General features: G+C 49.4%; 1 protein-coding gene across 9 annotated transcripts in view; it reads left to right on the forward strand.

The window, feature by feature from the left end:
- Positions 1-2138: 2138 nt before the first annotated feature.
- The window catches only part of ANKRD11 (ankyrin repeat domain containing 11), a 167692-nt gene continuing 146473 nt past the window's right edge, over positions 2139-23357 (forward strand). For 8 of the 9 annotated variants that reach the window (XM_081216664.1, XM_081216667.1, XM_081216663.1 and 5 more), the window contains exon 1: positions 2140-2438. The gene's annotated coding sequence lies outside the window, so the exon portion shown is untranslated. Of the gene's footprint in view, positions 2439-23357 lie in introns of all 9 variants that reach the window. The other variant, XM_081216666.1, reaches the window with a different exon arrangement.

Genomic DNA, 23357 nt, shown 5'->3' on the forward strand with positions numbered 1-23357 from the left:
TGACCATGGATGGAACCCGGACCCCTGCATTGGGAGCGTGGAGCCTTACCCACTGGACCACAGGGACGTCCGGCGACCCTTTCAACAGTAGGTCCCTTCACCTCCCTGGGACCTGCTGTGGCTTACTTTTCATTCAGAGTGAAACCCTAACTCTGAACTGGGAGCCTCACCAGCCACTTCCCTCATCTCATTTGATCCAACTTTGCTCTGTGCTTGTCGGGGCTCCTTCCTGCCCCCTCCTGGGGTGCTCTTCCTCAGTCCACTTGCCTTGCTTCCTCACTCTGTGATTCAGCTCAGAGGTCATCTTATCTGAGTCCTTCCCCAGCCCCCATTACTCCACATTTAATACAGGCCTTAGAATGGTGCCAGGCACATAGTAGGCACTTAAAAGCCCTCAACGTGTTCTGAACCAATGAGTGCTATCCCTCCAGACACCACGAGAGGAGAGGTGCTGTCCCTCTCTCCACCTTCAGGACACGGGTTAGGCTGCCCCTTTGCCCAGGGCTGTCCAACAGAAACAGAATGCAGCCAGGGTATGATTTAAAATTTCCCAGTGGCCACAATTAAAAAGAAAAAGGAAACAGGTAAAATTAATTTCAACACTATATTTTATTTAATGCAACTGTCTCAAATACTATCATTTCCACACGTTGTAAATACAAAAAATTCACTTTTTAAAAAAAAATTTATTTATTTTATTTTTGGCTGCGTTGGGTGTTCGTTGCTGTGCACGGGCTTTCTCTAGTTGCAGCGAGCGGGGGCTTCTCATTGCAGTGGCTTCTCGTTGTGATGCATGAGCTCTAGAGCGCAGGCTCAGTAGTTGTGCCCCACGGGCTTAGTTGCTCCGCGGCATGTGGGATCTTCCCGGACCAGGGGCTGAACCCGTGTTCCCTGCACTGGCAGACAGATTCTTCACGACTGTGCCACCAGGGAAGTCCCCAAAATTTACTTTTTTATGTTTTACATTCTTTTCTTCTTAGTACTAAGTCTTCCACATCCAGTATTTTATATTCACAGCCCATGTCAACCTGGACTTGTCACATGTGGCTGGGGCGGCCTCACTGGATGTTCTCCACCACATCTTACTTGGTAGTTCTTCGTTAACCTTCTGTCAGCACCTTGAGTGTCAATACTTAAGTAGGGAAACCTGCAAGCCGCTCCCCAGACAAAGCCTGATTTTCACTCAGTATTCTTAACTCCCTACACTTCTCTTTCAAAGCACTTATCACAGCCTGTAATTAGATACTTGTATGGTTATTTGATGAACTACCTGCTGTTCCAGGTCGTTCTCAGTGCCTGATTTAGTGCCTGGCCCACAGCAGACACTCAGTAAACATTTGTGAATTAATGTATTCAGTGGCTTAATTCTTTCCTTTCCTCTACTGTATATTTTTACCCATAGGTTCTGCTTCTGTGGAACTTCGCTTTGCTTTTGCCTTAGAATGTTTTCAGATTATTTCAAGGCAAATTGCCTCCTTATTCGTATTTCCTACTTTCAATTCTCCATTTGGTTGAGGTCAGTGTTTTTCTTTTTGTTTTTTAGGCCGCGCCGCGCGGCTTGCAGATCTTAGTTTCCTGTAAGGAAGCAAGTCTGAGAGCTGACTCGGTTGGCGGACGGTTGGTCCAGCACCCCTTGGACAGCGGCAGGTGCAGCCAACGCAGGACGGATTCGCTGTGAGCGGACAGAGCACAGAAGGCCCCAACCCCGGGCCCTGTCCTCGCAGGCGCGCCTCCGGACCAGCTGGCGCCGCGGCCGCACCGCAACACCGCGCCTTCCAGCGCCTTCCGCCCAGACCCGCTCCCGACCGTTCCCCTCGCCGCTTCCGCCACTTGGGAAGGCCAATCGTCACGTCCGAGAACAAAAGACCCGCCTCCTCCGCGACGCAGGTAGCCAATCCAGCTGCTCGCTACCCCAGCGTCCCGTGCGCCTGGACGCAAGACCTTGCCCAATCCGTCCCCGGACGTGCTTCTGGTCCCGCCCCGGCCTGTACTAGAAGCTGTCAATCTCGCCGTCCCCCGGGGCCCCGCGCGCACTTCCTTCCCGACGCCGTGACGTGCGCAGCCCTGTACCCGACGGCGGCGGGCCAATGGTGGTGGTGGATACGGCGGGCCAATGGGAGGTAACGTCTCATGCGGCCCGCGCCGCCGCAGCCGCCGCCGGGTCCCGGAGCCAGAGGCCGCCCGAGCCGGAGCGCGATGGAGCGAGGGCCCCAGGCGGGGAGGCGCGGCCGAGCGCGCGGCCCGACGCCCCCTCAGTGAGCGCCCGACCGCCGCGGCGCAGCCCGAGGGCGGGCTCGCGTCTGCCCGCCGCGCCGGCGCTCGGAGCCCGCGCCGCCTTCCCGCTCGGGCCGCGGGCCGGGGACGGCCCGGGGCTGCATGGCCTCGCCCGCGCGCCGCCGCTGAGCCCTGGGCCGGAGCCGGAGCCGGAGCCGGAGCCGGTGAGAGCCGCGGCCGCGCGGTGGTTGGGGCGGGCGCGGGGCGCGGGGCGGCCTTGCGGCCTGCAGGCCTTCCGCGCCGGGCGGAGCAGCGCATCGGGCTTCGGCGGGCCTGGGGTCCGGGGTCCGGGGCAGCCGTGACGGGCCTCCGGGGCCTCCGGGCGGGCTTGTGTGTGGGGGGTCCGGGTGGGCCTGAGGGCGTGAGGGCCTGGGTGGTAGCCGGGAGGGACGACGGCGGGCTTCGGACGGGCTTGGGGGCCGGGGGCAGACGGGGCTTTCAGGCTGGACTGGGGGGCAGACAGGGGCTGAGGGTGGGCTCTGGGTGGGCCTGGGAGGCCCAGAGGGCCGACGGGGGGCTCCGGGTGGGCCTCGGACCCTGAGGGCCCTACTGGGGTCCTGGGACAGCCTTGAGGGGTAGAGGGAGGGCTCTGGACGGGCGGGGGCCGACGGGGGTCTTCGAGGGCCCTGAGGAGCCGACGGGGGCTCTGGGCAGGCCTGGGGGGCCGACACGGGGCTGAGGGTGGGTTCTGGGTGAGCCTGGGGAGCCGGAGGGGCCGACGGGGCGCTCCGGGTGGGCGTGGGGACCTTGGGGTCCCGGGGCAGCAGTGAGGGGCAGACGGCGGGCCGCTGGGGGCTCCGGGCGGGCCTGGGGGGCCCGGGCAGCCTTGAGAGGCCGGCCGTGGGCTGTGGAGGGCCCCGGGCACCTGGGGAGCAGGGCGCCGACCTCTGACCCGCGGGAGGGGCGCCTTCGCCGTGTAGGCTGTAGTTGTTATTCCCAGCGTCCTATTATTATCGCTGTTTTGAAATGGGAGCAGGCGGCTTCGGGCTCCAAGCCGGAGGGGGAGGGCGAGCCGGGGCCCTGGAGGGAGAGGGGGCGTTGGGGCCGTAGGAGGCGCGTGGGCCCGCGGAGGGGCAGGAATGCGGGGCAGCGGTGCGGGGGTGTTTCGGGGGGAGGGTAGGCGGGACTGGGGGGCGGGTGGGAGGGAAGCGGCGGCGGCGGCTGCAACAGCAGCCCTTGGCCTCAAGGAACAATGTGAGACGTTGCCTGAAATGTTAATTTCCGTTCCTCATTTCATCATCCCCTGGCAGGGCGGTAGCTGTGAGAGCGCGTGCGTGTGTGTGGTGTGTGTGTGTGTGTGGTGTGGTGTGGTGCGTGTGTGTGTGTGTGTGTGTAGGGTTGGCCCTGCCACATGGATTCAGTCCCGTTTCAAAGAGGGATTGTGTTGTTGAATCTTGTATCTCTGCCGTTTTGGGGGGAGTCTTAATTTTTCTTGAGGCCTGCTCTTTTACTCGTGTCCCATCAAGGTTTCCTGCTTCTGTTGTGTTGTGAAAGCTAGTCTTGTATCCCAACTTCCGAAGAGTTTTGGAAGAGGCTTTGGGAGATTAAGCTGTCCTAAGAGGGCCCCGTGCTTTCAAACCCATTTTCTTTCTAACAGTTCAGATGCAGCAGGCTTAGGTTTCATGGTTTCTGTAGGTCATGAGAAGTTTTATGTTCGTTTGCAAGAACAGGATTTCTCAGCAGAGAAGTCAAATTTCAGGCTTTCTTAACTGGTGAGAGAGTATTCTGAAGTGAATTTGCACAATGTTCTTAACATTCCTTTTGCACTGAGCAGTGAGAGTGCGCGCAGTTGTTGAATTGTGGGGGTGATGAAATGCTCTCAGCCAAAAGATGTAAGATGATACTGCTTGTAGAAGAAGTGCCATTGAAACAGTTACTATTTTTGGTTTGTGCAAACCCAGTCAATGGCATAACTTGGATAGTTCTAAATCAGAGACCCTGAGACTGTTTGATGCCTTTAGGACCTTGATTGCGCTTACTCAGTGTCGCTGTCCTGGAAGACCTGGAGTTCTGTTTGTGTTTTTTAGAACGATTGCACAAGTACTCTGGTATTACTTTGAAACTGTAGTTAGAAAGGAAAAAGGGAACACATCTTGCTCAACTTAGATTGTGACCCTTCATCCCCCGCCCTCCATTCAGCTGTTGTCCTCCCTCTGCGGTGTCACGCTCAGGAGCGGGCTCGCCTTTGATAGGCTGGCTCTCTGAACGGAGGAAACAAAGACCAAGTTGCTGTGACATTTTCCTCTGTCCTTTGTGTGTGCCTCTTGAGTTAGTTAAAAAGCTACCCACACATAGTGCCAAATTTGACCCAGCTTTGAAACTTTGAAAAGATCTTTTTCTTCTAAAGGTTTTTTTTATCGTGGGAAAATATACATAACAAAATTTACCAGAAGTTTGTTTTTAAAGGTGTCACATAGTCTTGAATTCCTCCTTTGCAGTTGTACCTTTGTGCTGCCACTGTTGGATGTTTTCCTCTGGGCGTGCTGTGGGCCAGCCATGATAATCACACTGCACAGCAGGCCTTTCATCTCTCCAAACCAGATGGGCTGCTTGTGACTAGTGGCTGTCATCTTAGCTCTAATTACAGTGTTGATACAGTGACAAGTAGAACTTTCTACAAATAGAGTTAAAGAAGCTGTGCTATTTGTACTGGAGAATATTTTTCAAGAGGCGTTGCGTTGCGTGCCTTGAGTTTTTAAGTACATTTGACACAGTAAGGTTACGTTTCATCCAATATGAGAGGAGAGTTACTTTGCATAGGATGGCAATGAGCCCATCATCAACTAAATAACATAATTAGAGAGCGTCGATAAATGCTGGTTCAGAGCACGGTCTGCATTTGTTGCCAAAATAAGTGTTTTGATCTGTCCATTAGTCCATGTAAGTCCCTTCATCTCTCATATGTGAGTATAATGGATGAGCTTCCTTGAATAGCAAGATACTTGCTAGTTAATAGGTGCGAATGACGCTGCACTGCTTGCCTGGCTGTGTGCTGGGTCAGTTCACTATTGCTGTTCAGTCAGTGCTCTGTGGGGACTGAGTTTGGCCTGTTTGATAAACTTTGTACAAAAATCGAATGAATGCAAATAAAAGTTACTGTCTTGAAATGTTTTCATGTGTGTTCTGTTAATTTGAATTTCAAATGGAATTTCTGTGCAATTCAACTTTTTCAGTTTTATCTTAGACTCTGTGAAAGATGGCGTCAATCCCCAGCACCTGGAACGCAGGCAGTTAGAGATAATCGGTATAGAAAGCCTCTTTAAAAAGGCTTAGGAAATGATCCACTTCAACAACTCTCTGTTAATTCCTCTTTTTTTTCTGTTAATTCTTATAGAGATGTTTCTCTTTCTAAGAGGTTCTTTTTGTTGTTGTTGTTTGATGCATCTTATTCTTGATATCTTTTAAGCCAGAATCAGATTCAGCTGTGTATGTAAGTATGTTTTTGTTAGTGTTCTGTGCTTTTCTTAACTCCTGCTCCTCCCTCCCCATATTTAAAATTTTCTTTAAATTCACTTTTCAACCAAATAGTGTTTTATATATATGCTAGAACTACAAGTATTATTATTATTATTTTTTGTGGTATGCGGGCCTCTCACTGCTGTGGCCTCTCCCGTTGCGGAGCGCAGGCTCGGCAGCCATGGCTCACGGGCCCAGCCGTTCCGCGGCACGTGGGGTCTTCCCGGACCGGGGCACGAACCCATGTCTGCTGCATCGGCAGGCGGACTCTCAACCACTGTGCCACCAGGGAAGCCCTACAAGTATTATTTTTATGAAAGTGTCCCAAAGGATTATTAACTGGCCTAACCCTCATTGTGTGACCCCCCCCCCCGCCATGTCCTTCACTCAAGCCCTCTCAACTTCTCATGCTCTGGTTCCGTTGGCCTTTCATTTCCTAGGTGACCCTCTGCCTGGATGGACCAGGGTCTTGCTGAATATCCATCATTGTCTCCCTTGCACATCCTCACCCCCGCCCCCACCCCACATCAACACAGTTGATCAAATGTGTGATCGCAGGGCTCTAAGCTGAATGAAGAGAGGCACGGTCCCTTTGTCACCCAGGGCCCAACCTACGCATGACCCTGGGCTTAGAATTGGCTCAGGAAGTATTTGTTGAATTGTTTAAAGGCAATGTATGGAAGTGTTTGAGAAATTTTGAAAGGATATACTTAGTATCATGAGCATTTATTTGATTGACTAGGAATTACACTATGTACATTTTAGCCATTTTCCTATTTGTTTTTATTACAAGTTTACTTGCGAAAGGTGTGGGGCATAACTTTTAAAATTGGCACAGAACAGGAAATAAAGTAACAGTTGTCTTTGTGGAAGAAGAAGAATGCTTTCTGTGAAAGCAGCTTTAGTAGTACTGCCATGTGGGGGCCACAGTCAGAGGCTCGCCAGGTGTAGTTTGCTACTGCTGCTCATGGTGATGAGAACTTCAGGCACCTGCTGGCCGCGTGTCATGTGAACAGTGTGGAGTCTTTTGAAAGGTTTAGCATTTTTTGATTTATGTTTTTTATTTCCTAAGCGGTTGTAATAAAAAAAAGGCCAAAGCAATATAAAATCTCCAGAATGGAGGCGGGCCCCTTAACATTTTTGCCTCACCCATGCCCAGTTTTGGCATTTTAAAAATTCATTTATTTATTTTTGGCTGCATTGGGTCTTTGTTGCTGTGCGTGGGCTTTACGTTGGGGAGAGCGGGGGCTACTCTTTATTGCGGTGCGCGGGCTTCTTTTTATGGTTGTTTCTCTTGTTGCGGAGCGCTGACTCTAGGCACGCAGGCTTCTGTAGTTGTGGTGCATGGGCTCAGTAGTTGTGGCTCGCGGGCTCTAGAGCACAGGCTCAGTAGTTGTGGCACACGGACTTAGTTGCTCCGCGGCATGTGGGATCTTCCCGGACCAGGGCTCGAACCCGGGTCCCCTGCGTTGGCAGGCGGATTCTTAACAACTGCGCCACCAGGGAAGTCCCTAGTTTTGGCATTTTAATGAAGAAAAAAAAATCTCTTTGGGGGGAATACACTAAAATGGAGTTGTGTGTTATTTTTTCCCCCCTTATGTTTCTGTTTTCTAAAATTTAAAAAATGTAACTTACATATTTGGGAAAAGGTTGTTATTGAAAAGCCTAATCATGGGTATAATTTGGGTGATAAAGTCTTGAGTTCTTGGTTTAGATAACAGTAGATTTGTGTGGTTTTAACATTTTAGGTGGTAAGGGGTGAGGGGAATTGGTGGTTGTTGAAAACATTCAAAGACATCATTCTAGAACTTGAGAAATCCTGCAGTTCAAACTCTGGTCCTTTGAATAAAGAGTTAAGTGGGTTTTCAATGTGAAAATAGAAGAAGTCTGGCCTATTAATACAGCTCAGATTTTTCCAAGACTGAAAGGACTGAAAATCCTTCTGTGCTGCCCCCTCCACCGCCAGGATGGAAGTAGGTGGCCGTTGGGAGCAGTGCTGAGTTAGAGTGTCCTTGCTGCTGGCTGAGGGCTAGACCCACGTGTCCAGTCCTGCCTTTGGCATCTGTGCATTGAATTATTTATTATCCTGAAAATCTGTAGGTGCTCTTTTTCCACTTGCAAAGAAACCAGTGTGCACCACCTCTTCACAAAATAAGAATGTTGGCCTTTGCTCAACTTAAAACAATTTTGATCACTTAGGTCAAAGAAAAGTATTTTGTCAAGGTTAAATAAAATTCATAAAATCTCCCCTTTTTTAGTTACCTGTTTTAAAAAAAAGTGACCTTTAAGAATGGCTGGGATTGAAATTTAACTTGTAAATGCTTAATAACTTTGTGACATCAGAGATTACTTTTCATCTAAAATGCAGCAAATAGACTTTTCTCAGCTCATTAGTAAAGTGTCCCTTCCTCTCCCCCTTCCAGTGGCAGTCTTCAGACCCAGAATGCGAATGCCCTGGAATAATGAACGTTTCTAAATAATGAGAACATTTCAGGAAGGTGCTTTGTTCATAAGGTTTGGGCTAAAGTTAGGAATAGTGGGTTTTTTTTTTTTTAACTGCATTCATATCCAGTAAAATAAAAAAGACTTTCATTTAATTCTCGGTGATAATGTAGACTTGAGAATATTATGGCTGTACTGTGTAAACTTATCTAAAATAGAGAGCATGAGAAGAGCAGAGAAGAACCTTATTACTCTTTAGAAATTAAGCCTTGCTGGTATGTACCATGTTTCTGAATGCGGTTTTACATCCTGTAAAACAGGAAGTAAAAATAAAAAAACAACAAAACCCCAAAGCAGCACCCTTGAAGGAATTAACTTTAAGAAAAAGTTACTAAAACACTGGACTAATTAAAGGATGTGCAGAGCGCTGTAAGAAATCTTGCCTTTTTGGATGCTTACAGAGGAGAAAAGCCAGTCTTTTTTAAAAAAAAAAAAACAACTTTATTTATTTATTTATTTTTGGCTGCATTGGGTCTTCGTTGCTGCTCACGGGCTTTCTCTAGTTGAAGCGAGCGGGGGCTACTCTTCATTGCGGTGCGCGGGCTTCTCATTGCGATGGCTTCTCCTTGTGGAGCACAGGCTCTAGGCGCGTGGGCTTCAGTAGTTGTGGCTCGTGGGCTCTAGAGCACAGGCTCAGTATTCGGTAGTTGTGGCGCACGGGCTTAGTTGCTCCGAAGCATGTGGGATCTTTCCGGACCAGGGCCCAAACCCATGTCCCCTGCATTGGCAGGCGGATTCTTAACTACTGTGCCACCAGGGAAGTCCCGAAAAGCCAGTCTTTAGGGGGTCTGAAACTGTAGCCCTCTGGTGATTCTGATTTCAAAGAATTTATAGACTTTGTGAATTCTTTCTTTGCTGAGGGGTATGATTTGTTCCGTTTAGCTTTAGCTTACCTACATAGGTATTTCCATTACTTTGAGAAGAGTCCATCTGGAATTTGAAGTGTTTTAGTCTAGAAGTTAATATATTAAATATGCTAAAGCTCAGAATGTTTTCTTAAGGGAAAAGTTTCCCCTAAATACTTGGGAAAGGTGATCTTTGAATTGTGTCTCTTATCTTTTAGTATGAAGTTTAGAAGAGTGATATGTGCTTTCACTCACAGCTGAAGTAATTTTCAGCAGATATAACCTTAATGAGATTTACATGTGAACTTTGTTTTTCTTTGGTGAAGTGATTAGATCTGATTCTGCTGAACCTGGGTTCTCATCAGATGACTAACTTTTTAAAGAAGACTGTTTAAGCAATAACTCTAATGTTTTTAAAAAAAGATATTTAAGCAAAGGGCACAGTGAAGTTTCAGAACACTGGGGAGGGAATCTCTTAGAGTTTAACCCACAGCATCTCGTTTTCCTCGCCTTGATAGTTTTCTTCTAGGCTCCAAATATGTTGTCTAGAGGGAGATGGGAGACAGAAGGGAGATGGAGGATTTGAAGAGGTACCACAGGAGGCTGTGAAGGTTGGGAGGAAGGCGTGCTCTCACAATCTGGAGAAACCCTTGTGGCTTTTACATTTCAGTGCTATCACTGTTTTCTATGGCTGCTGTAACAAATGACCAGAAATTTAAAGGCTTACAACTATACAGATTTTTTCTTATTTACAGTCCTGAAGTTTAGAAGCCTGGCATGGATCGTGCTAGGCTGAAGGCAAGGTGTCAGCAGGGCTGGTTCCTTCTGAAGGCTCCATGGAGACTTCATTTCCTTGCATCGTCCATCTTTTGGAGGCTTTTCACATGGCCCCTTCCTCCATGTTTGAAGCCAGCAACCTTGTGTCTCTCTCTGACCTTCCAAGGTGGATTTTTGTTTTGTTTTGTTTTTAAAACACAGCACGTTTATTTAAACTGTTACTTTTCATAATTCATTGAAACTTATCGCAGGTCAGTGTCTTCATTCTATTGCCTTATTGGGTACATTCATTAGTGTTATATAAACCTTCATATAAAATTAAAGATTTAAAAGTACAGCTAAGAACGTAGCTCTCTTCTGACTGTCTTCGGCCTCCATCTTCCACTGTTAAACACACTTGTGATTATGGGGGGTTCATCTGGGTGATGCAGACTCATCCTCCGTCTGCTGATGAGTAGCCTGAGATATCTAGAGGCTCCAGGGATTAGGACGTGGACCCCTTGGGGACGTTATTCTGCCAGCCACACCGGGAGTCCACGGTGCTGTCGTAACCCGTGAGGTTGGGCCGGGTCAGTGTGCAGCAGGCTCTGGCGCTAGGCCTCGCTTCCCCAGAGTTGCCTCGGCTCTTGGAGAGGCTCAGTGCCGTCCGTCAGCCAGCATCATTTGGCATTGATAGGGGACTAGTGGATATGGTGTGGAAACACATGTCCTGGACAAGGTTTTGTTTTATTTTTTAATTTTTATTTTATTCTTTTTAATTTTTATTTTTAATTTAATTTTTTTTGGCTGCACCACATGGCATGGGGGATATTAGTTCCCCGACCAAGGATTGAACCGGCGCCCCCTCAAGTGGCACTGTGGAGTCTTTACCTTTGGACTGCCGGGGAGGTCCCAAGGTCTTGTTTTAAATAAATTTTTATTTTGGAGTAATTTTAGATATACAGCAAAGTTGCAAAAGTAGTACAGAGAGTTCCATTATATTCTCTACCCAGGGTCCTCTAAGGTTAACATCTTACATAGCAGTGGTAAGGTTGGCAAAACTAAGAAATTAGCATTAGGACTTCCCAGGTGGCGCAGTGGTTAAGAATCCGCCTGGCAGTGCAGGGGACACGGGTTTGAGCCCTGGTCCGGGAGGATCCCACATGCTGCCGAGCAACTAAGCCCTGCGCCACAACTAGTGAGCCTGCGCTCTAGAGCCCTCGAGCCACAACTCCTGAGGCTGTGAGCTGCAACTACTGAAGCCCATGCACCTAGAGCCCATGCTCTGCAACAAGAGAAGCCACCGCAATGAGGAAGCCCGCACGCAGCAACGATGACCCAACGTGGCTGAAAATAAAAAAATAAGCATTGATGCGTTATACTGTTAATTGAATCCCAGATTCTTTTAGATTTCACTTGTTTCCCACTAATGTCCTTTCACTGCTCCAGGATCACACATGGCATTTAGTTGCCTGTCTCTTTGGTCTCCTCCTATCTGTAACAGTTTTTCGGTCTTTTCCTTGTTTTTCATGACCTTGGCAGTTGTGAAGAGTACAGTCTTTGTTTTTCCTGTCTTTGTAACCATTTGGCACAGTTGTAAAGCAACTGTGTATAGGCAGTTGTGTAGCTGACTTCTGGTGTCTTTGAGTGCTTTCCTGGATGTGGCCTGCTGTATACGGGGAGAACAGTTTGGTGTCTTTTTGTAACTGGAATGCGTAACATGCTTTAGGGAGGGGCTTCTAAGACTAAACAGACAGCTTTTCCCACATCCCACTGATTTAGTCAGATGTTTGTTGGTTGCTCACTGTGTGCAGGACTGTGGGGGAAGCACAGAGATGAAGGCAAGATGTGGGGCAGGAGCTGCACACAGGGGCGAGGGCATTTCTGGCTCGGGGTCTGGGGGTTGATGCAGGAAGTTCTCCGGAAGCATGGTGGGCGTCGGTGGGTGTGCAGAGAGCAGGGTCAGGCCGGCAGACTGCTGGAAGGCTCTGGACAAGGGCCAGGAGGGCGGGTTGTAACGTGAGAATGTCAGCTTGGCCTGTTTGAACACGGAGCCCGTGAAAGAAGGTGGTAGCAGATGAAGCCAGGGAAACGGAGTACAGCCCGAGTGTGTGGGACTTAGGATGAGGGCCCTGGCCATGGCCTGCTGAGGGATGGCAGAGGTCGTGCGTGGGGTCTGCTGGTGCCAGCGGAAGGCCAGTGCCTGGCGATGCCTGAATCTGAGCTGCCAGGAGAGAGGGGGCGTCTAGGGCTTGGGTGGAGGGAGTGAGTGCCAGCCAGGGTGGCCACTGCTCATGAGGGGCCCCTGCCTTGTTTTCTGGCCTGTTCTTTCAGCCCCGCCATCCTCTGCTTTTGGATGATGTCTGGTTTAGAAAGGTCTCAGTGGAAACTGTTACAGGAAGTGGGAACACCATTTTCTAGGGAAGTGTATGATGAGCAGTAGAAATGGATGATGGGATTGAGATTTTGTTGTAGGAATGATGCCTGAGTTCAAATGACTGGCAGAGGTGCTGTCCCAGGGAAGTGACTGAGGAGCGAAGTGTGTCTGCCAGAGCCTGGCCTGAGGCGAGGCTGGGAGGGCCTCCCATTGTGGCCGCTCTCAGAGCACCTGGGGATCTTGAGAGTGGGCTTCCTGGACAAGATGCGAAGACTATTTATTTGGTTGCACCAGGTCTTAGTTGTGGCAGGCGGGTTCCTCTGTTGTGGCTCCAGGGGTTCTTAGTTGTGGCAGGCGGGCTTCTCAACTCTGGCATGCGGACTGTTAGTTGCGGCATGCATGTGGGATCTAGTTCCCTGACCAGGGATTGAACCCGGGCCCCCTGCATTGGGAGCGTGGGGTCCTATCCACTGTGCCACCTGGGAAGTCCCTGCTGACAAGTGTTGATGTAGATACTTGAAGGTCAGCTGAGAGGGATGGCCAGTTATATAAAAGGTCTCCTGCCTTGTGGAGCTGTGACAGACCCAGGCGCCCCAGCCTCTGGTGCTTGCCCCCTGCAGGGAGGAGTGGGCAGCTCCCCAGGAGCCTGTGATTGGCTCCTACACGTCTTATTCCCAGACAGTTAAACTGCAGGCCAAGGAGAGTAGCTCTGAGTCTGGGTAGGAGGAGCTAGAGAACTTGAAGCTGGAGAAGCAGCATGCGGTGAAGGCGGGTGGGTGGAGAGGAGAAAGGCCACGATATCTTAGGCTTCTCTTGCACGCTGTCTGTTTTGTAGTTCCCATAGTTCTACACATATGTTGTGCACGTATGATCAGATACCTAGTCAGTATTTGCCTGAAAGACGGATCTTAAAAGTTAGGCTCGGGCTTCCCTGGTGGCGCAGTGGTTGAGAGTCCGCCTGCCGATGCAGGGCACACGGGTTCGTGCCCTGGTCCGGGAAGATCCCACATGCTGTGGGGCGGCTGGGCCCGTGAGCCATGGCCACTGAGCCTGCGCGTCCGGAGCCTGTGCTCCGCAACGGGAGAGGCCACAGCAGTGAGAGGCCCGTGTACCACACACACACACAAAAAAGTTAGGCTCTAGGCTGAGGAAGGAGTGGCACCTGGCAGGACATGCACAGCCCTGTGTGCCTGGAGCTCGTTGTCCAGTGAAGCTGTGCCGGTGTCTGCTTGCGTGAGAGTCGGTGGAGTTTGCTTCAGGCCGTCAGAACGGAGCCTCTGTCCTGCTCTGTCACTGCATGCTTGTCATGTGCTGTGTCACGAGGACTTCGTCCTTTGGTCGGACTGTGGGCGGCAGCAGTTACGCTCAGGGCGTCTGGCCCTGGAGCCTTCAGCGGGGGATGGTCTCTGTAGGCTTTACTGGGCCAGCAGTACAGTCAGGGCCCCAAATTGCATACAGTCTAATTGCAGATGGAGAGATAAACGGAGAGCAGAAGTGGATGTTTTGGGCCACTTGGCTGTGTGGTGCTTGGCTTTGAACGTTCACTCATTTAAACACTCGTAGCTCTGCCAAGTCCCTTTGTTACCACCCCTCCGTAACATTAAAGCATTTCACCATTTTACTGGCTGACAACTGCCCTGCACCTGAGGGAGAGAACAAGTTGCTATAGTTGTTTTTGTGACCCTGACTGCAGTGTTTGATGGCTGCCCCATTACCATGGGGATGGGGGATCAGGGATAGGGCAGGGACTCAAGTGGCTGCGCTACTCTCTGGCCTTTTCTCACCCTCCCCGAGGCTGGCCTGGTACGGTTTCTTTGTCCAGGGATGCTTTTTTTTTTAAGTATTTGTTTATTTATTTAGGGCTGTGTTGGGTCTTAGTTTCTGTGCAAGGGCTTTCTCTAGTTGTGGCAAACGGGGGCCACTCTTCATCGCGGTGTGCGGGCCTCTCACTATCACGGCCTGTCTTGTTGCGGAGTACAAGCTCCAGACGCGCATGCTCAGTAATTGTGGCTCAGAGGCCCAGCTGCTCCGCGGCACGTGGGACCTTCCCAGACCGGGGCTCGAACCCGTGTCCCCTGCATTGGCAGGCAGATTCTCAACCACTGCGCCACCAGGGAAGCCCCAGGGATGCTTTTGAGAGCTAAGAGGGTTCTGTAAAAATAACTTAGTTTAACAGGCGAAGGCTACTTCGTTTCCAGGTGTTTGCAAGTGGGCTGTTGGTTTAAGAAGAGAAATAGTCTGTGCTCCCCTCATTCTCAGACTCTTCCCTTTCTGAGTTGCTTGCAGGTTGCAGTCCTGAGAGCAGTAAATAACAGCCGCGGGGGTGCCAGGTATCTAGTACTGGGGGACCGAGCTCTGCCGCATCCCTCTTAGGGGAGGCTGGAAGTGCGTTGTGGGCCTCTATAAGGAGGCGGAGGGCTTTGTAGCAAACAGACTAATGTTAATGAGTTTATTTCCTGCGCGGCCTGGTGTCTGCGCGTTTAGCTCCAGCCACACCTCTGTTTACAGGGCAGCCACTTGGGAGTTGGACCCGTGTCCTCATCAAAAGCTAGGGTACTTTCTGAACTTCCCACATAAGTAATATCTTTCGTTAGTGGCTACATTTCCTAAACTGTAGCTTTACGGCTGAAACTATAACTAACTTGTCACCTAATAAGATCTAGAGGTGATAGTCACATAGACGAGACACAGCGCACATGCTTTTTGCCCTTGAAATAAATTCACAATTTGACGTGGAAGCCTAGCGTGTCATTCAGAGAAGTAAGCCCTCATTGTTAATTGTTGGTACTGTCTGCTGAATAGAGTCTCCTGGTATTGTCACTGCATCAAGGGGGAGAAAAGGCTCTCCTGGCCCCCTTCACAGGGGAGAGCACACCAGTTTTCTCACCCAGAAGCCCGTGTGCGCTGGGGGCCCAGGTAGGTAGAACATGGTGTGGGTGAGGCGGTGCTGGTAGCTTTCATGCCCATGGGCCTCTCCTGCAAATGTTACAAACTGATTACATAACGAAAACTACTCTTTGGGATGTAAAAGTCACGTTCATTCTAGATGTTAGTGAATTTATATTAATAATTCGATTAACAAAAGAAAACCATTACCAAAGTGAACAGAAAACCTATGGAGTTGGGAGAAAATACTTGTAAACCATGTATCTGATTAATATCCAAAATACAAAAAAGAGCTCATACAGCTCAATAGCAAAAAGCCAAATAACCCAAATAAAAAAATGGGAAGGGACCTGAGTAGACATTTTCCCAAAGAATATAATGAATGACGAACAGATAACATGAAAAGGTGCTCGTCGTCACTAATCATCAGGGAAATGCACATCAGAACCACAGCGAGATGTCATCTCATACCTGTCAGAGTGGCTATTATCAAAAAGACAACTAACAAGTGTTGGTGAGGATGTGGAGAAAAGGGAACCCTCCTACACTGTTGGTGGGAATGTGAATTGGTGCAGCCACTACGGAAACAATATGGAGGTTCCTCAAAAAATTAAAAATAGAGCTACCATATGGGGACTTGCCTGGTGGTCCAGTGGGTAAGAATCTGCGCTCCCAATGCAGGTGGCCCGGGTTCGATCCCTGGTTGGGGAACTAGATCCCACAGGCATGCCGCAACTAAGAAGTCTGTGTGCCGCAAGTAAAAAAATGCTGCGTGCTGCAACTAAGACCTAAATCAGTCAATCAGTCAATCAAGTAACTGCCCTATGATCCAGCAATTTCACTCCTGGGTACTTATCTTAAGGAAATGAAAACACTAGTTTGAAAAGATATGTGGACCTCCATTTTCATGGAAGCATCATTTACAATAGCTAAGGTATAGAAACAGCGTAAATGTCCGTTGATAGATGAACGGATAAGGAAAATATGGTACATATATACAATGGAATCTTACTCAGCCATAAAAAAGGAGGAAATCTTGCCGTTTGCAACCACATGGATGAACCTTGAGGGTGTTATATAAGTGAAGTAAGTCAGAGAAAGACAAACATTGTATGATCTTACTTATATGTGGCATCTAAAACAAAACAACACTAAAGTCATAGAAAAAGAGATGAGACCAGAGGCAGAGAGTGAGGAGAGGGGGATTAGAGGAAGGTGGTCAAAAGGTACAAATTTCAGCTACAAGACAAATAAGTCCTGGGGGGGTGGTGCACCACTTGGTAGCTATAGCTGCCACTGCTGAACAGGCTGCAGGAGAGTTGGTAGGAGACTAAATCCTAAGAGTCCTCATGAAAAGGGGAAAGGCTGTATTCCTTTTCTCTCCTTTTGTTTTTATTGTGTCTGTATGAGAAGATGGATGTCAGCTGAACCCGTGGCAATCATTTCACAATGTATGTTAATCCACCCATCTGGCTATACACCTTAAATTTATACAGTGATGGAAGTCAATTATTTTTCAGTAAAACGGGAAAAGAATACAGAAGTTCACTACAAGATCTAGCCTGGGAGTGCCGTTGAAACCTGCTGCACAGGGTGAGGCCCTTCAGCGCTCCGCTGCCCCCACTGTCCCCATGGTGCCCCATGACCACTCTGCCGCTGCCCAGTCCTTGTTGCTGGCATGTTAGTGTATCTGTACCTGCATTCACTTAAAAAGATAAAAGATAAACACAAATAGTTCATAAACTGAGTTTATAGAAAAGCAAATATCAAGTGCTGATTAATCTAGGGAAGTAGGCTGCTTTAAATAGCCTTCAGTTTCATTAAAAGTCACTTCTGAGTAGTGAGATATATATATATATTTTTTGCGGTATGCGTGCCTCTCACTGCTGTGGCCTCTCCCGTCGCGGAGCGCAGGCTCCGGACGCACAGGCTCAGGAGCCATGGCTCATGGGCCCAGCCGCTCCGCGGCATGTGGGATCTTCCCAGACCAGGGCACGAACCCATGTCCCCTGCATCGGCAGGCGGACTCTCAACCACTGCGCCACCAGGGGAAGCCCGTAGTGAGATACTTTTTGTATCAGGTCATATTTGTTTCTTGCGGGAGCAAACCTGCCTTCTAGTGACCCTACACTTTCCCGAGGTTGGTTATCTGACACCAAAACCCTTAAGGACTGATCCTCCAGGGACTGAGTGTTGGGTGGGGGACACACGGGGATCGGGGGACGCGGTATCCATGCAGTTACCGGTGGTGGGATGTTTACCTGCTTGGAGTCATTGAATGCGAGGGCTCAAGTGTGTCAGTGTGGGACGTCTCAGTTCAGGCACGTCGAGCTTTCCAGGCTACCTCATCCTGGAAAACTTGAGGATAATCAAGGTTTCGTTCTGTTGAGGTGTGGTCCTTTGAGGTTAGAGTTATAGTTATAATAAGGGGTTTTCAATAAGCCTCCAGGATTGTTGATGACAAAGGTAGGAAGCAGCTGCTGCTTGTTGGCAGACTTTACCAGGAGTGGGTGCGCGTGAGCGCCACTCTCCACCAGCCGCGGTGGAAGGGGAGGGGGCCAGGGTGCAGCTCCCCGCCGCTGTGCCTGTCCTGTCAGCAGGGATGCTGCTCGCTGCTCGTGGGGGCAGGACATCCAGGTTGCTTCCAGGGGGCAGCCAGGCCGTGAGTTCCCATGTGGGATGCAGGCAGCAGGTTGGTTAAGGGTGTAGGGTCTGTCTTTTCTACTGAGATATTTGGGATAGGATGTCTTCTTTTTAGACAGATGTGAGGGATTTCAAAAGAAAAACCAACTCTAGAGCTTTGGTTTTACTTATCTTCCAGTTTTTGTCTATTCCTCTCTTTCATTTTTGCAGTCAGAGTGTGCATTAGGGTGATTGTTCATATGTGCCCTCCGGTTTGTCAGACTTGGCCGTAAAAATAAGGTCCTCAAGTCATGGAGACCTGCCGGCCCTGAGGGCCCCGCACATGCTGCTCCCCAGAGTCCACATCCAGGCTGGCCAAGCAGGCTGCTGCCGCTGCTGTGCTCTGTCCTTGGTGTCTTAATGAAGACTGAAGTTAGCTTAGGAACTACCCCCGAAAGAGGAAGACGCAGAAGCAGCGTATCAAGCACTCCCCGTAATAAGCCGTTTCCCCCCCTTTCCTTGGATTCTTTTGAAGCCATAATAAATTGGAAATAGAAGAATACATACCAAGAGACAAATATGAGGTCTAATTTTTTTTTAATTTATTTATTTTTGGCTACATTGGGTATTCGTTGCTGTACGAGGACTTCTCATTGCGGTGGCTTGTCTTGTTGCAGAGCACGGGCTCCAGGCGTGCGGGCTGCAGTAGTTGTGGCACACGGGCCCAGTTACTCCGCAGCATGTGGGATCTTCCTAGACCAGGGTTCGAACCCATGTCCCCTACATTGGCAGGCGGATTCCTAACCACTGCACCACCAGCGAAGTCCCGAGGTCTAATTTTTTAACATTTAAAATATATCAGCCATATTTAATATTTCCAGAACTATTTTACTGTGACCTGTTTTCCCATGGAGCACAATTAATCATATTCAAAGATGTACAATCACCAGTGTTCTGAAAACTTGGTGAAGGAAAAAGAAAAGAAATGCCAGTTGGAGAGAGAAAGGAATTCTGGCTCTGTGCCCACAGTCCCCCTACATCCAGGGAGGTCAGGGTACAGTGACTGGAGGCAGTCGTTCCTGGTCCTCCTTATCAAGGACACTTTGTATCTGGCGTGTGGATTCAGTGAAGAGGCATCTTCAGCCGTAGTGGAAACAAGCTCGTTGGGAAAGGGGGGACCCTCGTCTTAGGTACTGTAGCCCTGAACCGTGTTTTCTGGGAGCGGCTTGGGAAGCACTTGCGTACTCTGTTGAGTTTGCCTTGTATGTGTTCATAGTTAGCTGCAGTCCTCTCTAGGCACTCTTTGGTGTAGAGCTGGGGGTGTTACCTTGATCTATATGTTCTTAAACTTTTCTCATCCTTCTTTTACTGTGATAAAATGTAAATAACATGACATTGACCATTTTAACCACTTGTAAGTGTCCAGTTCAGTGGCATTAATTACATCCACACTGTTCTAATGACCATTACTACTCTCCGTTTCAGACTCTAACCTTCCCTCACAGAAGCCGTCTGTCCACAGAGACCCCTGGACATGGACTCTGCATATTTACCCTTTTGTGCCTGGCCTCTTTCGCTTAGTGTGGTGTCTTCATGGTTCATCCATATTGTAGCATTATTTCCTTCCTTGTTAAGGCTGAACTGTATGTATATAACAAGCTTTGTTTATCCATTTCTCCGTTGATGGATGGCTAGGTTTCCATGTTTTGGCTATTGTAATGCTGCTGTGAACATGGGTGTGCGAATATCTGTTCAAGTTCCTGCTTCCAGTTCTTTTGCGTGCACACCCAGAAGTGGGATTGGTGGATCATATGGTGATTCTATGTTTAACTTTTTGAGGAACTGCCAGAGTGTTTTCCACAGCAGCTGTACCAGTGACACTTTTTTTTTAAAGGAACACTTGCTTTTGACTTTTTGTTATAAAGTGCAGAAAAGAGGACAGAATGGTGAAATGAACACCCTGTGTATCAGGTTGAATGGTCGGCATTTTGCCATGTTTGCTTTATTATTATTTTCTTGAAGTATTTTACCCTTTTAAAAAAAATCTTTTTGGGCACGCTGTGGCATGTGGGATCTTAGTTCCCTGACCAGGGATTGAACCCGTGCCCCATGCGTTGGAAGCGCAGAGTCTTTTTATTTTTTTAAATACATATGTATTTATTTATTTGGCTGTGTCGGGTCTTAGTTGCGGTATGTGGAATCTTCGTCGTGGCACGCGAGATCTTTTGTTGCAGCGTGCAGGCTCTTCATTGTGGCGCACGGGCTTCTCTAGTTGCGGCGAGCTTCTCTAGTTGCAACACGTGGACTTCTCTCTAGTTGTGCTGTGTAGGTTTTCTCTCTCTAGTTGTGGCTCGTGGGCTCCAGGGCACGTGGGCTCTGTAGTTCGCGGCATGAGGGCTTTCTAGTTGAGGCACACGGGCTCAGTAGTTGTGGCACACGGGCTTAGTTGCCCCGCGGCATGTGGGATCCCCAACCAGGGATCGAACCCGGATCCCCTGCATTGGGAGCACGGATTCTTACCCACTGGACCACCAGGGAAGTCCCTAATACCTAGCATAAAGAGTATTTTTAGTTGATTTTGTAAGTACCTTTTATTAGTCCAGCAAACTTGAGCACAAAAAATGAAGGTTTTAGTTTTTCCTCCAGTTTTTTAACATGACAATTTTCAGAACTATGGAGAGGCAGGAAGAGCACCATGATCACCCACGTGCTACCATCTGGGTTCAGCGCTTGCTAAGTTTGCCCTGTTTGCTTCATCTGTGGGTGTGTGTGCTACCCGACAATTTGGAAGCAAGATGTAGCCTCCTGACATGTCCCCCTCAGGAGCGCCTTCAAAAAATGACAGTCTCCTGCGAGCAGCAGCGTCGTGCGCCGTGGGATAGCCTGCGGGGCCGTGCTCAGGTCCTGGCAGACTCCATCCTGTGTTTGCACCTTTCCTTTGGGTCTTTAGCGTCAGCCTCCCCCTTTGTTTCTTCTTCCTGAATTGAGACCAGTCACCCGTAGATGGAAGGGCCTTCTTGAGTTGTCTGGCTTCGTCCGGGTTCGGGGGTCTTAACTGGTTCCTCCTCTGTCCTGTGTTTCCTGTTAACTGGAAGTTTGGTTGAAAGGCTGGATTAGAGTTGGATTAAACCTTTTTACCTATGGGTAAAATTTTTGGTTCAAAGTACTGACAAAGGGTCACCCCACCGATGACTTCTTGGTTGTGGAAGGACTCGTGTGTCGGTATAGCAGGAACACCTGCTGGTCCCCCTTAGCCAGGTGATCTAACTCAGCATCACTAATGCCAACTCAGGGCTTTGTCTGTGAGCTGTTCTGACTGACGTTTATCCTGCATCTGTGTTAGTGAGCACAGGCAGTGAGGAAACCTCGCTTGGATCCTGGTTTGGAGGGAGCGGGCAGAAGGGCTTTAAAAAAACGTGTCGAGCTGAGTGTCACGTCTCAATTTAAAAAGGTGTTTTGGGGACACTTGGACATATAAATGTGAACCAGATGTCAGGTGGTAATGGGAAGTGTTAATCTGCTTAGGTGTGAGAATGATTTCGCAGTTTGTAGATTACTCTTTGCCCCCATGATTTGTAGGCGGGGAAGTCTGGCAGGGGACTGTGCTGTGTGTGTGTGGGCCTTGCTGGCAAAAGCCCTTTGTAGGTGATGCTTGTCCACGTCATGTTGCGTCCACACCCTGCGACATGCTTTGTGCTGACCTGCTGCCCCGTCTGTGGTGGAGGAGGCTAGGGAAGACACTTAGGGGGCAGACTTGCACCCGTTTGACTGGCTTCGTGTGGTGCAAGTTGCCAGCCTGTGCACCCATGTGTGTGCGTGTTGTGTCTGCCCAAAGAGACTCTGGGGAATTCCCTGGTGGCGCAGTGGTTAAGAATCCGCCCACCAGTGCAGGGGACATGGCTTTGATACCTGGTCTGGGAAGATCCCACATGCTGTGGAGCAACGGAGCCCATGCGCCACAACTACTGAGCCTGCGCTCTAGAGCCTGTGAGCCACAACTACTGAGCCCACGTGCCACAACAACTGAAGCCCGCGCGCCTAGAGCCCGTGCTCCGCAACAAGAGAAGCCACCGCAATGAGAAGCCTGTGCACCACAACGAAGAGTAGCCCCTGCTCGCCGCAACTAGAGACAGCCCACACGCAGCAACGAAGACCCGGCGCAGCCATAAATGAATGAATGAATGAATGAACGAATGAATGACTCTGAAGTGCGCACCCACATTTGGTGTCCACCCAGCTCTGCTAATGCCCTGAGAAACCCCAGTTCCCTGGGATTTGAGGCCCGCTCTGCTGTGAGGAGCTGGGGACACTTCAGGCTGTGTGTCAGCTGTGTCATTAGAGGGAACATGTAAGTAACTCCAACAGTTGGACAGGTAGAGGTTCGCAAGGGTTTTCAGGTCAAATAGGAGAAAAAAAAAATTCTCTGCCTCGGACTGTTAAGATCCATGGTGATGGAGTAGATTGATCCTGCTGTGATGACTAAAACTGTACATTCTTTTATCCTCCCACAGTTTGGTTTTGCTTTTGTCTTTATGCTTGGTTTTCCACTGAGAACAGTGGTTTTCTCTGTAGGCTGGCACGGGAAGCCTTGGCTCCTGGCCCCCCATGCCGAGCTGCAGGCCGCTTCCTTCCCATCCCTTGGGTGTCCTTGTAGGGGTGGCCCTGCGTATACAAGTGTATGAGTCTGTGCAGAGTGGTTTACATGAGTGGCAGATATATGTTTTTCTGTACTTTGCTTTTTTCCACTTATTCTTTGAGTTTGTTCTGTGTTAATACTTGGGGAGCTGCTTCAAGTTTTTCTATCATCATAACACATATGTGCCACACCTTAGCTAACCTGCCTGTTCCTGACGGACGTTTTCTTGTTTCCAGCATATCACTGTGACAGAATGACATCCATGTGCATCCTTCTGGTGTAAGTGTCATCTGTTGGTTCCGTCCCTAGGATTCCAAGGTCAGGGTTATGGGCATTTGACATTTTGGTTGCTCTCTGCTGAGACTGTGCTGGCTCACACTCACCAGTGAGGTCTGAGTGCTTTTGATTTGTTTTTAAAGCAGCGCAGTTCTGACCTTTTGAGAGGAGGGTCAGGATGGCCAGCCTTTCTGAGTAGGTAGAAAGCTTCCATACATTGAGGGACTGCTATTTGGTGGGTGTTTGTATCTTACAGAGATTTCTCTTTCTGTCTAGAAAAGGCTGAAAAAGTTACTGGTTAGACAGTTAATTTTATTAAAAGTCATCATGGTTTTAGTTTGTAGTTACGCCTGGCAGCATCTGCACATGTGTCAGATCGTGAAAGTCCTTTTGGACCACAAAGAGCGTGTAACCATGGTGAGTGGTGTGCGGTTCATCCCCTCCCAGATTCAGTCACCTTTAAACCAGCATGTCGGGCAGGAGGAAGGGGAAGGCATCTCGCAGGTACCTTGTTCTCTTTGGGTCAGGGAGATTCCAGAGGCGCAGGTGGGTCTGGGGGAGGAATACCAGTCAGAGAGAGGTGGTGGGCCTTGTTTTTGGTAAGGGCGTTGTGGGTGGCCCTGGCCTCTTCTCTGGCCTGTGTGAGGACTGGCAGTGGTCACGGTGCTGTTGGCAGGCGAGATGCTAGAGCCTCTTTCCGGAAGAACCGGTCACCCCCAGTCAGGTG

The sequence above is a fragment of the Mesoplodon bidens genome (genome assembly GCF_964165515.1).
Source record: "Mesoplodon bidens genome assembly, chromosome: 18".
Taxonomy (NCBI): Eukaryota; Metazoa; Chordata; class Mammalia; order Artiodactyla; family Ziphiidae; genus Mesoplodon; species Mesoplodon bidens.